Consider the following 14,913-nt stretch of genomic DNA (forward strand, 5'->3'; position numbering starts at 1 on the left):
GGGGTGTGATTCTGTAACATATCCGCATGCCTCGCACCCGTCACGCACAAAATTTGAAAAGCAGAGCCAAGTGTTTCTTTGAAGAATAAGGGTCTGCACACGATAAATGTAGTAAATACACACCACAACGTGACTTTCTCTTCATGTAATGGTTTTTTTTATAATAGTTCTAGGATTTTCAGTAGCCCAAATTCTTCAGTTGTCAGAGTTGACAGACCTTTGGAGTACGAAATAGGCTTCGTTGGTTCATAACATGTTAGACAACCAATTGTCATCTTCCGCCATTTTTTACACTTTTCTTTTTTTTTTTTGGTTTCTATGAAACACCATGTCATTTCAAACGTGTGTGTCAGTTTTTACTTCTCTACTTGCAATATTCCGTGAAAAATTTTTCAAATGTTAATGAACTTTTGAATCATTCTGTATATTTATGTTAAGAAGCTTTGCGGAGTTGCCAAGCAAAAGGCTTATTTGAAAACAGTCATGTTCCAAGCAATTCAGACTTTTGTTTTGGATTTTTTTTAAAGGTGATTTTTACTCAAGCTTGTTATCTATCAACTTATTCTTCAACATTGATATTTACTAAAAAGTAATCAAAACTGCCCGAATTTTTTCTGAAATCTTGCCTTATCTCCCCCTTCCCCCACCTTTTTTTCCCTACTATTTTAAGGATTTTGTGTCAGATGCGCTCAGTCGCATTTGCATTCATTCGATAACTAGTGTTATATGGGCTCGAGCATTAAAATGGATGCATTTTATAAAAGGTTTGTATATATAATTAATGTATGTTTATATATATAATAACCTTATATATATAAGGTTTGGTGCATTGAAAACGAAAGACACAAAATAATCAATGACTTCATGTCTCTAATAACGGAATGTAGCTTCCGCAGAAAACTGCTGATGGCCCTTGATTGCTTTTTTGAAATGTACGACTAATATCGAGTCTGAAGAGTTACGAAAATAATAAATAAAATGAGAGGAATTTGTTTCTAAAAGTTTATTATAGAGGAATACATCCATAACTTTGTTTTATAGAACACATTTATAAAAATGTTAATTTTGATTCTTCAGATAGTGATGTGTGCTGTTCTTTCAGTGACTACAACATGAAATTTATTGTTGCATTAGCTGTTAATAAATTAGAATCTCTCCGACATAATGCCTAAACAGTCAGTTTTATTGGAAGTAGAGCTGATTCAATTCTGGCCATAAAAGTATTGTTCATTCTCATTAGCAATATCTTCTTCAATAATTACATTGTCATTATCTTCCTTGTCAATATCACTCTCACTCTAATTCTTTTCAAAGTTGGAATCCGAAGTTTCTATATCCACAGTATTTGGATTCTTCTGTTCTTTATATTTTTGGTATATACATCTATTAATCCTAATTGAATTCCATGAGCATAGCACAATAGCTGATTTGCACCATTCAACTTTCCAACTTTTTTCATAACTGTTGCTCCATCAGTCGTTATGGATACAATATCTTCTTTCAGGGATAATCCATGTTTTGATAATTTAGATTTAAGCAATTAATTAAGACATTAATTAGCTAATTAATTTCGCCCATTATGGAGACATAAAATCAAAAACGTATACTATTGTGCTATGTTGGCGATCCCTGAACATATAATGGAGACAATTTTAAAACTTTTTAGTAAATACCGAAAAAACGGTATTTAAACTTTTGAATACCAGTATTACAAAATTGTACAAATGGCTCAGAATACCGGTATTCGATATCCCGGTATACCGGTATTGCAATCTCTAGACACAATATATATACAAGTGTGAAAATCATGATTATATGAACAACGTTTGATTTGAAGCTACAGTCATGGAGCGATTTTTATTCTCTAAACGATTTAGCGAGATTTATTCTTTATAATTTCAAGGAAACAATAACAATTTTATATATTAGTGCTGTAGCGGAAGATTAAGTAGACAAAAAGTAGGAAAGAAAGGTTGAGAAAATATTTTGAACTTATATATTTTTAGAAAAGAATTTTCCAGCGTATCATTTAGAGAATCAATAAAGATACAGGTAATATTTTTTAAAGAAACGATTAATTACAAATTGTAATACAAACACACACACACATGTATATATATTTTCTCTGTGGATATATCTATGTATATGATTAAACAGGTAAAAAACATGATACAATACTTTATTGCCATTCATTTTTATTTTTTAAACTCCTTAAATAAATAATGTAAAGGAATGAGATGTCAGTGATTTCTTTTGATCTTTTAATTCGGATGGGCGCAACAGTGTTCAAGCATTTGAATTTTATATTAAATGGAAACAAAATTTTAAAAAAATATGCTTAATAAATACATTTTTCCTCTTGATTTTTTTTTTTTTTTTTTTTGTGATAAAGGAAGCGTATTTAATTTAACCAGCAAGAATGGTCTTCCCGCAACTTTCCAGAAAACTTATCTTTTTATAACTTTCTAATAAAAGTATTCTCCCTCCTCCTATAAAATCAGTCAACTCGACAGTGTTCAGATTTTTATTTTCAGATATCTGCATACGAGTTTTGTGTTTCTTAGTACGATGAAGAAAATCAATCGAGCATTGTAAATGCCTTTTTTTTTTGACCGATTGAAATCAAAATTTAAAATAGAATTGCAGTTTTAATATCGCGATAACGTATCAAATTTCATTGATCTACGTCTTATATTTTTAAATTATCACTTTTACATATATGCAAAAGTACAGATGACACAAACGGTCAATTCTTTGACGAATTTAATTGAAAAATTTGATAAGTATCTAACTTTAGATGCTAAATTTGTCTACCGATTTTATTCAGATAGCTATTTACTGACTATTGTGCTCACTTGTACTGGAACAGCCAAATAGACAGATTTCATGTCGATGGATTTCATTCAAAATTTGATAGAAATCTACAATTTTGTTGTAAAGACCATGCAATTAAATTTCAATTTGTCTAGCTCAAAACGTTTTTGAGCTATTGTTTTCACAGACTTATAAACAGATATAATTCTCAAAAGTACTTTATGGACTCGGAGAAGTCTGAAATGTTGAGATTTGTCAAAATCTCGAGTTGAATTTTTTGAAGAATACAAATTTTCTCTTTGTATGCTTATTTATACTAGTAAGTAAAAATGGGCTTGATATCATAAATGATTAAATTTTTTTTAGGAATTATAACAAATTTAATTATAAACAGAGGACCATTATGGGAAAATTTTATATTCTTTCTGAACTTCGAACTGAATTAAACATTACCAGCTTTCTATAACCCAAATGGCATATTTTCTGATAAAGAAATATTAATTTCAAATAAAATTCCAAAATTTTATTTAAAAATTAAATAAAATTTTAGTGGGAGGTACAAAAATGCATGTTGAGTAGCATGAAATTTATACTTTTGATATGATAATAAAGTAAATTTAAAAAATGAAATTAAAATTTTACAAACGTCGAAACATATATTGAAAGGCATCAAAATGTCACTTTTCTTGCTTTTAATTGGAAAAACTTGTCTATAATTCTTTGATAATATCATTTTCAATAAATAAGCGAGACAACTGACTCCTATTATTCTGCAAATAGTTCTTGACTATTTTAGAACAGAGAAAGCGGCCTCTCTCAACTTACATTACAAATTCGGCAGAGCTCTCTGTTAAATTTCAATTTGGAGATAACTAAACAAAATGTAATCAAAGATTTTTTACTTAAATATTTAGTTATCATTTATAATTTACCGAAATAGAATGTTTCCATTAATTCAGAAAAAAGAAAAACCCGTAGTAATATTATTCTCATTAATTTAAGTGATCTGACATTACTGAAAATGGAAGTACTCGCCTTAAGAGAGGATGTCACTTTTCGGGGGGGGGGGGAGATCTCCTCATTTTCGATAATTTTTTGTCCCCTCAATTATTGGCAACTCTGATTCAAGCAGAAAAGAAAAACTGCACTATAGTATCAGAATTCGACGTTTGATGTAAATGATTGCTGTTAAAAATTAATCTTTTTCAGTGGATAAACAAAAGACTGATAGATAGTCCTTTTCTGATTTTAACTTAAAAGACACTGACCGCTTTCGTCGATCAACTGTTCGTCCTTCACATTAATAGCTATAATTTAGCCATTTCGATTAACCTCTGATCAACTGCATTTTACTAAAAGAAATGAAATAATATTTTAAAGCATTCTTGCACAATAAACATAAAGCGTACTACTGATCAGCTATGCATGCAAAAAATCGAAATTAATTGCCAACTAAAATTAATTGCCAATTAATTGCCAACATAATCTATTTGGTTGTAAGGTGCAAGTAAACTACTAACTGCGTTAATAGTTTTATTTTGCGGTAACTCTCAAAAAGGAGTGGTAGGATGGCCAGGCGATCATTGATGACTTATCTAGAAATCATGAGCTTCCTGTGAAATAGAAATTGTCGAAATCTTACTGATGGTTGAGGTTGGATGACTGGTCATTTTTCCCCCTTATTATTTTAAATGTTAATTGTTGATTTAATAACATGATTTTTTTGTCATATATACAAGGGTTATCCAAAATAACGGAAAACCCATAGAAAAAGAAGTGTTTTGCATCTAGTATGGTGTGAGAGCACCTTTGGCAGTTAAAACTCCATGCAACTTCCTTGAAATGGACATATACAAGTTTTGTATAACGGTAAGTGGGATGTTGTATCATTCCTCATGCAGGAACTGCTCTAACTGTCGGAGAGATACGGGAGGAGAATAAGGGAATCTCACCCTTTCTTCTAAAACATAACATAGGGGCTCTACGATTTCGGTGATTGGGCATATCACGGAAGATGTGTAACTGAGTCCTCATGTTCCCGAAACCATAACTGAACAGTTCGACTTCGGTGAATCGTGAAATTATCATCTTGATAGGACTATCTCCAAACGGAAACAATATCTGTGTCTTAGAATGCAGTTTGTCGGCCAAAAGAGTGGCATAGTCATTGCTAGTGACCTGTACATGTAAAGTGCCAAAGGGACCTACTCCATACCACGAGATGAGGCCCCAAATCATTACGGAACCCCTTCTTGCTTCACTGTAGGAAAAAGGCAGTCTGGGTTCTAGGCTTCTGCGGGATTCACCACACTTAAACCCGCCCCGTGGTGGGGAATAGGGATGAACTGGATTCATCTAAAAACAATACATGTGCCCATTCATCTGCAGTCCAGATTTTATGGTCCTTGCACTACTGCACTCGGCGTTTCCGATTTACATCTTTCACAAGAAGTTTTGCAATCGCAGCTTTGCCCCAAATATTTTGTTTATGCAATTCCCTTCGAACTGTATGAATAGACACTAGGTTCTGTAGATGTTCGTTCAGCTCAGCAGTCACTTCTGCTGCTGTGGTCTTCATTCTGGTGGTCACAGTCCCCCATAATATCCGCCTGTCTCTTGCAGTGAGTTTGGTTTTTCTTCCACAGTTCGTTCTAGCAGATGTTGTTTTTCCATGATCATTGTATGCTGTCATGGCTTTCTACACTGTACCTATTGATACCTCCAAATGCTGTGCCACTGTGATTGCCGACGCACCAATCAGACGAGCTCCTGCTATCTGTCCTCTTTGGAACTCTGACAAGTCTCTCAATTTAGGTTCGCCCGAAACGCAATTAAAGAGGCAACGATATACAATATACTCGCACATTCCCTTGAGATTATAAGCAGCAATGTAGTACAAACCCCCCCCCCCCCAAAAAAAGTAGTTACGTATTCAATTTATACCTACATTATCATATATGGAAGTTGCTTTTCCAGCGAGGCTTTTCCATTATTTTGGATAACCTCTGTATATGAATACCATGACTTATAAGATTTTTTGGTAATTTTTTTTTCCCTTCCGGATTCCCGTTAGTGTATATTCCTTCCAACATTTCATGTGACTCTTTTTATACATTCATGTTTTTTTTAAAGAAAAAGTATTGGGAAAAAATTCTTTAAACCAAACCGAAGGGGAAAATGCGAACAATTTTTTTCCCCCGATCGCTTGGTACTATGATATACGTCGAAACAAATTTAAAGGACCTCTGTAGATCTCGAAGTGCGAGGCGACCACCCCCACCGCCTGTGCGGAAAACCACCACTGTTCATGATGCACTATACACATTTTTCTCTAAACGTAGTTTTTTCCAAATTATTGAGTTGCCATAACTTTTTTTTTCAGTTTGTTGAAATATTTTACGAAATTTTTAGATTAGTGGCTAATTGAATATATTTTTATATTTTTTCAGAAATGAGTACTGGAAACATGCTAATGAATGCATTTTTTACCATCATTTTAGTCAAACAAGTTGCATTAAATTCAGTGTTTCTGCAAAATAATAAGCATTCTTGTTAAAATAAGACAATACTGATATTAATAGTATTAAAAATAAGAGAGTTGTTTTATTCTAAAAAAATATTTTTTCTTTAATATTACAAATAACTGAAATTCGTTTAAATCTGAAATACATTATGTTATTTCATTCTAAGTAGAAAAACCTATTAAACTTGCATTTTTTTCCCTCTGCCATACATCATCCCATGTACTCGCATTCAATATTTAATTGCAATATCAGCACATACTATTTTTAAACGCTTGCTTCTGAGATACATTATATTACAGTTAAAGTTTTATTCTCAGATAAAATAGCCTACCACTATTTAGTTTCTTAAAAGCATTGCCAGTGCTTTCCTGCTAGTTTTCAGTTTGTTGTATGTACATGCAAGCAAGGAAATAATTTACATCACAATTTATAATTTGTTTTCTCTTTTATTTTCTTGAATTTCTTGTCAAAAGGGAAGAATTATCACATTTGGACCATTTTGGATTGGACCTTTATAATAATCTCAATCCCATTAAATAATCAAGTCGTAAAATAAGATTTATTTCGCAGCTATTCAAGTAGGTTTTCTGGATTAATTTTTTTTCGGGAAAGATTAATTGTAATTAGAAGCAAGAGTTGGTGTTAAGATATCGTTATTCCTATATTTTAAGAAAGAAATGATAGTCTAAGATATCATTCCAAGTCGTTACCTTCCTATCAAAAGCAAGTAACAAACCATGCTATATCCTGAGAGTGATGATTTTTTTACTGCAATTGGCTATAATAATTTTATTCATATAATTTAAAAATAAAATTGGTGAATATTTTGGATTTTGCTAAAAAGTTGCTTTAATTAGACCTCAAATCAGTGCTAGAATTTGATGACCAAATCAAAGCGACTATTATCTTATCCAAAACGCAGCTCTAAAAACTACCAGTTCTTAAAAATTGAAATTAAAATAAGCTAGAGCAAAAAGACAGAATAAAGAGATATTAAAGACACCAAATTATTGGTTCAAACCGAGCAAAAACTAAAACTGTATGTTTTAGCATCAGCTGTGAGGAACAAGCAGATAAATGTTTTAAAAAATGATACCGCTCTTAAAATGTCAAACTTCAATTCAAGCTTTGTATGAACGCGAAAATCAAAAAATATTTTACTTTATTAATCTTAAAAAAATGATGATGTAATTCGAGGAAACATTTTCTTTGATTGAACTGATTACATAATTTTAATAAGTTGTGTTTCATACTACGTTAAAGTATGTTTCTCAAAAAGTTTATTCAATTTTTAAAGATAAACTATAAAAAATTATCCTGTTTTAAATTACGCATTTCTAAAACAATAAACTATTTTGCTTTTGAAAATATCCAGAATATTTTTAAGGTATAAAGTGAAAAAAACGACGCTTTATCGAGTGATGTGTGGATCATTCTATTTACTGTCAATTAAGTTTGATTTTTTTTCATTAATTTATATGGCTGTATCAATAAAACCAGGATTTAAAGCCAGGACATATATCCTGTCATAGCGCAGAAATTCAGTATTCTAACACATATTCAAATTTCATATTTGAAAATGTCCTTTTTAGATCTCTATTTTCTTTAATTTTTTGCGATTTTTTTTCATGAAATATACATTATGTATCAGAAAAAAATGAAATTTTTTGGCGTAACAGCACTATTGATAACGTGATTAGAATTCATAAGATTTACAGCATTTGTTTAAAAAAATATTTTTCATAAAAATATAATAAAATGGATAGTTTTTTTTTTTTTTTGTGTGTGTGTGTGTCAAAGTAATGCATCACTTAAAAAGTGTAGAATCTTAAAAATCTATTATATGTATCATCAATCATACATAATTCTTCGTAATGTTAGGAATTATATTTTGAAAAAATAATGATTGTGTTTATTTTGCCTTTTACTGTTATTACTACTATTTATTTAAATATCAAAATGTTTAACTTCCTATATAATTGAGGTACTGGCTCTCTTTTTTTTTGAAGTAATGAAAAAAGAAATCTTTAAAAGTTTAAAAATAATGTTCCATGGAATCCCAGTTTTGAAAAATTTCAGTTATGCATATTTTTTAAATTGAATTTCTTCTGCATTATCAATCTTATTTAGATAAATAGTAAGGCAATATTACTCTGCTAAAATGATGCATTGGAAGCCATTGAGATTAAAATTTCGGTAATTTTATATTTATCAAAATTATAAATATTCGTTATTCTAAAATTTGATATATCGACAGTCTTTAGCCTTTAGTGATTAATTTGATATTACAATCATGTAAAAATCTAGCGGTGTGCAAGCTAATTTGATATCACAATCATGTAGAGATCGAGCGTTGTGCAAGCTCCCACACTCTTCTTCATTTGACCAAAAGAATTTGATAATACGATATTTTAGTGTGTGACCGAAATCGATGTGTGAAACTATTTATAGATTCAATTTGTGTGTGGTTGCAATCACATGGCAAAGTAATTGCGTATGTCTTCCGACTGCACTTTGCTTTCCACTGCGCTGTCTCATAATACTGCTAGCAATGTATAAAAATGCGCAACAGATTTCAGAATTAAACTAGTACATTGCAGCTGACGAACATCAAGTAAGCATTAATTGAATTCACGTGGAAGCCGATTCATTATTTGAACGCTCAAAGTTTCAAAGTCTTTTTTCCAATAAACGTATAGTTTTAAATTAGGATGTTGATTGGCATATCAAACCATTCAATTTCTCTAATAATAGCATCTTTTTTTTTGTTTTGTTTTCGAGTTAATACTAAAACTTACTGATTTAAAACATTTCATGTAGGGAAAATGTTCATGGATTATAGGGTGATAATTATGTGATTTAAATTAAATTTTGAAAGAAAAGTTTCCATAGTATTGAAAAATGTCGGTATTCTGCTGTTTTGAGGGGCGACGCTTGAAATTATGAAATAAGTTATGTGAATTTAATGCAATTTTACAACATTAATTAAAAGAGAATATTCCTCTTCTCATGTCCAGATCAGGTTCCCTGCAATAAACATATAAACATTTAACTGAAGAGGTTCTAAAAGCACCAGAACACAGTTTAAGAGTTGCATGATGTACTGAGTCCAATTTTTGAAGAGGGTTTTTAATTATAGACCATTAATCATACATCCATAAACTATTTTATAAAGAATGTAAATTCGCATCATAGATGGTTATTGATAAAACACTCCGAATATACAGTGCTTGTTCACATTTCTTTTTCAGCGTCTTTATATGAGGAAGAAATGACAATTTCTTATCAGATATAATTCCTAGAAAGCGGGATTCATTGACAAATGGAATTTGTGACTTTTAAGATGGATTTCAGAATCTAGAAGGAGTTCTTCTGACAAAAATGTAAGTTTTCAGCCTGCGTCGTAAAAAAGTTAGAACAATTTTTAGGCTCACCATTTTTGGATGTTGTTCATAGTCATTTGAAGTTGATGCTGAATAAGATCCATATCATTACTTTCACAAGATAAATGCAAATTGCCAACGTATAAAATTCCTTTTATAGAAAAGGATAGAGGATTTAAAATGTCATTAATTTGACAGTAAAAGGTGTGACGCGTAAAATATTTCCCTGGGGGGGGGGGGGTTTCTCCTCTTGGATAAAAGTGTCTAAAAACTCGGAACCTGCTCTGACTTGAAATCTACGAAGTTTTAAAAAGCTTTAAATGAAAATGGGACCCTTCAAGTTAAAATTTCACATGTCTCTAAGAATTCCGTATTTCCATGTTCGGTTGTAAGCCTTTTCGATATTGCAAAATATGGCCGCCAGATGTTTTCTTTGTAAAAATGCAGGCCGAATGTCAGTCTATAGCCTAGAGATTGTTCTGGGCTTATCGCCTTTTTCAGAAGCCATTTTGACAGGGCTTATTATTCGCCTCTAAAGAGTGAATAAGCCTACGGTTTATCATTTTTTCAGTATCTTACACAACCAGCTGATTAAAGCGATTGGACGGTAGCTCAAAGAGCCCATTGGATCTTTACCAGTTTTAAGAAGAAGTATTTAATTGCATTTTGCCACGAGATCGGAAAGAAGTTTGTTTCCAGATTCTGTTAAAAAAGGGCAATAAATTTTTCCGGGACACGGGAGTGAGATTTTGAATCACATTGTAGTTAATTTTATCAGGTTCAGATGATTGTGCACATCAGATAAACAAGATAGAAATTCTTCAAAAGTAAAATTGCTATTGTGTTGTAGTGATGATTGGGCTCTAAAATTTAATTCCTGTTTTTCATTCTCTTGTTTGTAATTTGAAAAGGTAGAGCTGTAGTTTCTGCTATTGGATGTACCCGAAAGAGTAGGAGCAATTGAGCTTATAATATTTTTTTGAGGATGATGCAATCTGCCCATTATCGCATTAAACCAAAATGGAGTTTGAAATAGATTCCCAAATGTTTTACTTTTTAAAACCTTTTTCTATCTTTATGGCTGAATGTGGAATAAGTGATAGTAGATATATAATTGAACCACGAAGCCCTTTGACTGCGTCATCGAATACGATGAAACTCTGCTCTAGCCATTTTCTAAGCAATGGAATTTGATGTAGTTGGGTATCTGCGAAACATGGCCGATGCTTTCTTTTGTCTTTAAAATGCAATTTGAAAGTCTTCATTCTACCAAGAATTGAGAATTAAGATGCTTTTTCTTTGAATTATTCGCTTTCGGGATGGAAGCATTTGCAGTGTCATTTATAATCTTGGTTACAGTACAAACGGCTTCTTCTATGGAGTTCTTTTCCACCATATCAGAGGTGATAGTAGTAAGAGCGGCAAATTGACTCCGGTGGGCAGACACCGATGCATATGTTTCAGGGTGATTAGAGTCAGAGTTGCTATTTCTATTGACAGTTAAAATAAATTGAAAATGATAGTTACTTTGGAGATCATTGTCTGTTGTCAGATAAAAAAAATTGATAAATAGAAGGTGAACTTATGACAAGATCTATCGAATGAAATGTTGTTGTGGCTCGATGGAAATATGTTCGTTGATCGGAATTCAATAGGCACAGATCATGATCGGTTAACAACTGTTCAACTGTTCAATATTCCCCCTTGCCCCCCCCCCCTGCTAACACCGCTCCTAGGAAAGATTATTCAATACAATTTGATTAATTTATTTGTTTAATAGAAAATATAAGCTGCAAACAGTTATTAATGAATTAATATGAATCCAGGCTGCAGTAACCTGCAAATTTGTATTTAGTTGCAACGGTGATGAAGGGATGTCTTTTGCTATAAGTAATGCCATTCCGCCTGTAGCTCTTTCTCTATCAAAGGTTTTATTCAAAATAGGATAATGCTTAAACTGTAAATTATAAGCTGCTTTAAGATGTGTTTCTTGAAGGGCAATGCATGCTTGTTGATTAGTATTAATAATGTCTTTTGATTCATGTATTCTATTTTTGTGGTCACAACAATTACAAGAGACAAAAGAAGCTATGTGAAGAAGAACAATAGAAAAAAGGGGAAAAGAGAAGATGGTTAGGAATATATGAGTCGACTTTTCAACAAATATAGTCGGCTTTGATATGTGTTGATAATTTTGTTGTATTAAATGCTAATATAATGTGTTTGGTTACATACATTCTGCCCCTCTTTTAACATTGATTTGTCTGACTGCATTCACGCCTTTAGAGGACAACCCTTAAAAAATTTCTGTTTCTGAAATGTGTAACAGCTGCGATTCAAACATTATACCTTGATTACTGTTGAACGTTCGATGGAGAGATAGTGTAATGGGGTAATTTTAAAAAGTTTTGTAATTTTAAAAGTTACTAGAAACCATTTTGCTTGAACAGCATATGAAGTTTCAATCAAAAGTTTCTCAAATCTAGGCTTTTTAATATATTTGAGATTTTCGCCTATTTCTTGTAATACTTTTTCAATGGCAAATGGATAAATTTTAGAGGGCCGATTATTTCATACAGAAGTGATAAGAAAACAAGCTGTCTATGATATCTTGTCTATGTTGGTGATAAGAGAAGCCACGCAAAGTAGATTAGAATTCGGACCCCAACTGCACAGAAAGCCATGAAGTCCAACAGGAGAAGGCAATCAGCGGCTCTAAGAATTCCCAACCTCGGCATCTACTTTAGTGTTAGCCGAGACCTATATGCTAAGGGTCACTTCTAGCAGCGCTGACCATCTTAACCCCAAACCCCAGAAGTTGACCACTTTAACTTGATCCCTTTGAGTAGACCAGCCTTGGGAATGGGATCCCGGCCGATTGATACACCGGACACCAAAATATACCGCTAATCTAAAAGTTCGAAATGCTTTGCCAACACTTTTGGGTATTTGTTATCCATGAAGCAAACCGAATGGCAGTTACTTCTCATGGTGAACTTTCTCCCCTACCCTAGAGGGAACGAAAAACAAAAGTCAGAAGCAGAAGATGGAGGAAGGGTAAATCGAAAGAAGGCCAGACACTGGGATACTACAGGATCATGCAAGTCCATCACACCAAAAGAAAGTGCGACCCTGAGGGGTTAAATCTATTGAACAAAGCGGAATAATATTTTATTCTTCTGAACTATGATTTAAATTGTTTAATGGATTTGTAAAATAACTACTTATTTCTAATTGTTGTTTCTAATTGTAATAATTGTTTTTTGCTCTCTTTTATTCAAAATAAACTAAATCTGAAAATAACGAAGCATTCAGTTCTGATAGTATTTTTTACCTTTCTCTCTCTTCTCTCCGTTTTTAATATTCTGCAGCCATGACTTAATTACTGTAGAATTTCAGTACTATTGCTAACAAGGAGTGTTGCGATATCTATCTTCCATACTACTACAGATTCCTTCGAATTTTCAAACATTTTGCTTTGATACTTTTAAGACTGATTTCTTGTCTGCATGTTTGAAACCACATAAATAAATTTTCCTTGGATTTGGCGTTCCTATTAGAAGCTAAAACGATTTGCATTAATATTTATTTTTGTTACTTTTAAAAGTTTAAACCTTTTTTTCGGAACTTATTGTTTATTCGCAACTTTTGGATATCCTGCTGGTTTCCGAAAGATATTGTTCTACAGTGTTTACATATAATTTTCAAATTATATTTTACTTCATATTAAAATAAATTTAAAATCACTGAAACATACATTGGAACAAATATATCGTTTAGTATAGAACCGATTTATGTCATGGAACCAATCATTCAACATATTTGATGCGTGTCATATTAGTTCATTACATTAAAAGAGTTAAAGGTCTAGAATTTTAATAGAGATATATAAAGAGTGTTCCAAAATGAGCAACAAGCGTTTATTTCCGTAATTATTACAATTAGGCATGTACTTCCAGTTACAAAGTTTCATCATATAAGATACCCAAAGGTTTGAAAATACTTTGAATTCTGCAAGGATTGTGTATAAAAAGATACAAAAAAATAGATTTTACACGGCATCTATAGTTAAAAAAATGTCAATGAGTAAAATATTTTTTTACACTTATCTATAAGCAAACAAAGTTTCATTTTTCTGTCCATGAAATTTGCTGAGATATTAAAAGGCAAAGTTTCCCATACTTCATACTGGTATCTGAGTGGGTCTTTCGTGGACTTTTTTAGTAATAACATATATATCACATGCATTAACTTTCATTAAATTTTGAAAAATGGCCAAATAAAACATTAATTGAAGTATCTAAAAGAACTTGTTCAAAATGAATACCTTCAACAACTAAAAAAAATTGATTTCTTCTAATAATACTTACGTGCATGCGATCCAGTTTATCACTTGCGATATAAAGACTGGCTTCTTGAATTAGTCAGAAAAGATTTTTTGTGTGTACAAGAGACGTATGATGCGTAGAAAAACGTAAACAGGTCTATAAATAAACATCAAGAGTCAAGTAGACTACAGACGCAATATAAAATTATAATTTTTTAAACTTTTCGATTTCAACTTCCATAGAAACAAAAATGTTTTGGTACATTTGCTTAATTTATTCAATGAAACGTTGTAAAAAGTATATCTCTATGTGGAACATATTTAGAAAAATAAATACTTGCTCCACTTTTTTTGGGATACACAGTGCATACACACATTTGTTTTAATTATACCGCATATTGTAGCATCTTTATTTTCGAATGCTGTTATAATATGTTTCCAAAATAATTTATACTACTTATCGCCTTTTTGATGAATACAAAGCCCCTTGAAGAGAGTATTTGTTCACTTTACTAAAATGGCGAAGAAAACTGAAATAAAAAAAACATTTGGCGAGAAAATCAAAAACATTTTATTGATTCTGATAGGATTTCATAATTTAAAGGCAGGCTTGAGATTTTTTAAAATAAAACTGCAAGTTTGTATATCTGTAAATGAACGTTTAAATTACAATGATGCATGCTGTTTTTCAAAAATAAATAAATAATTAAATATGTTTAAAACTGTAGTCATTGCGTACTTTAATTCATTTCCACTCAACCACTTTGTCAAACCTGGATTTAAAAAATCCTCTAAAATTTAAACATTATATATACATCATCGTTGTTCTTGTACTTTTTGCGACACTTGAATTTCTCGAATACAA

Source organism: Argiope bruennichi, chromosome X2 (genome assembly GCF_947563725.1).
Source record: "Argiope bruennichi chromosome X2, qqArgBrue1.1, whole genome shotgun sequence".
NCBI classification, from domain to species: domain Eukaryota; kingdom Metazoa; phylum Arthropoda; class Arachnida; order Araneae; family Araneidae; genus Argiope; species Argiope bruennichi.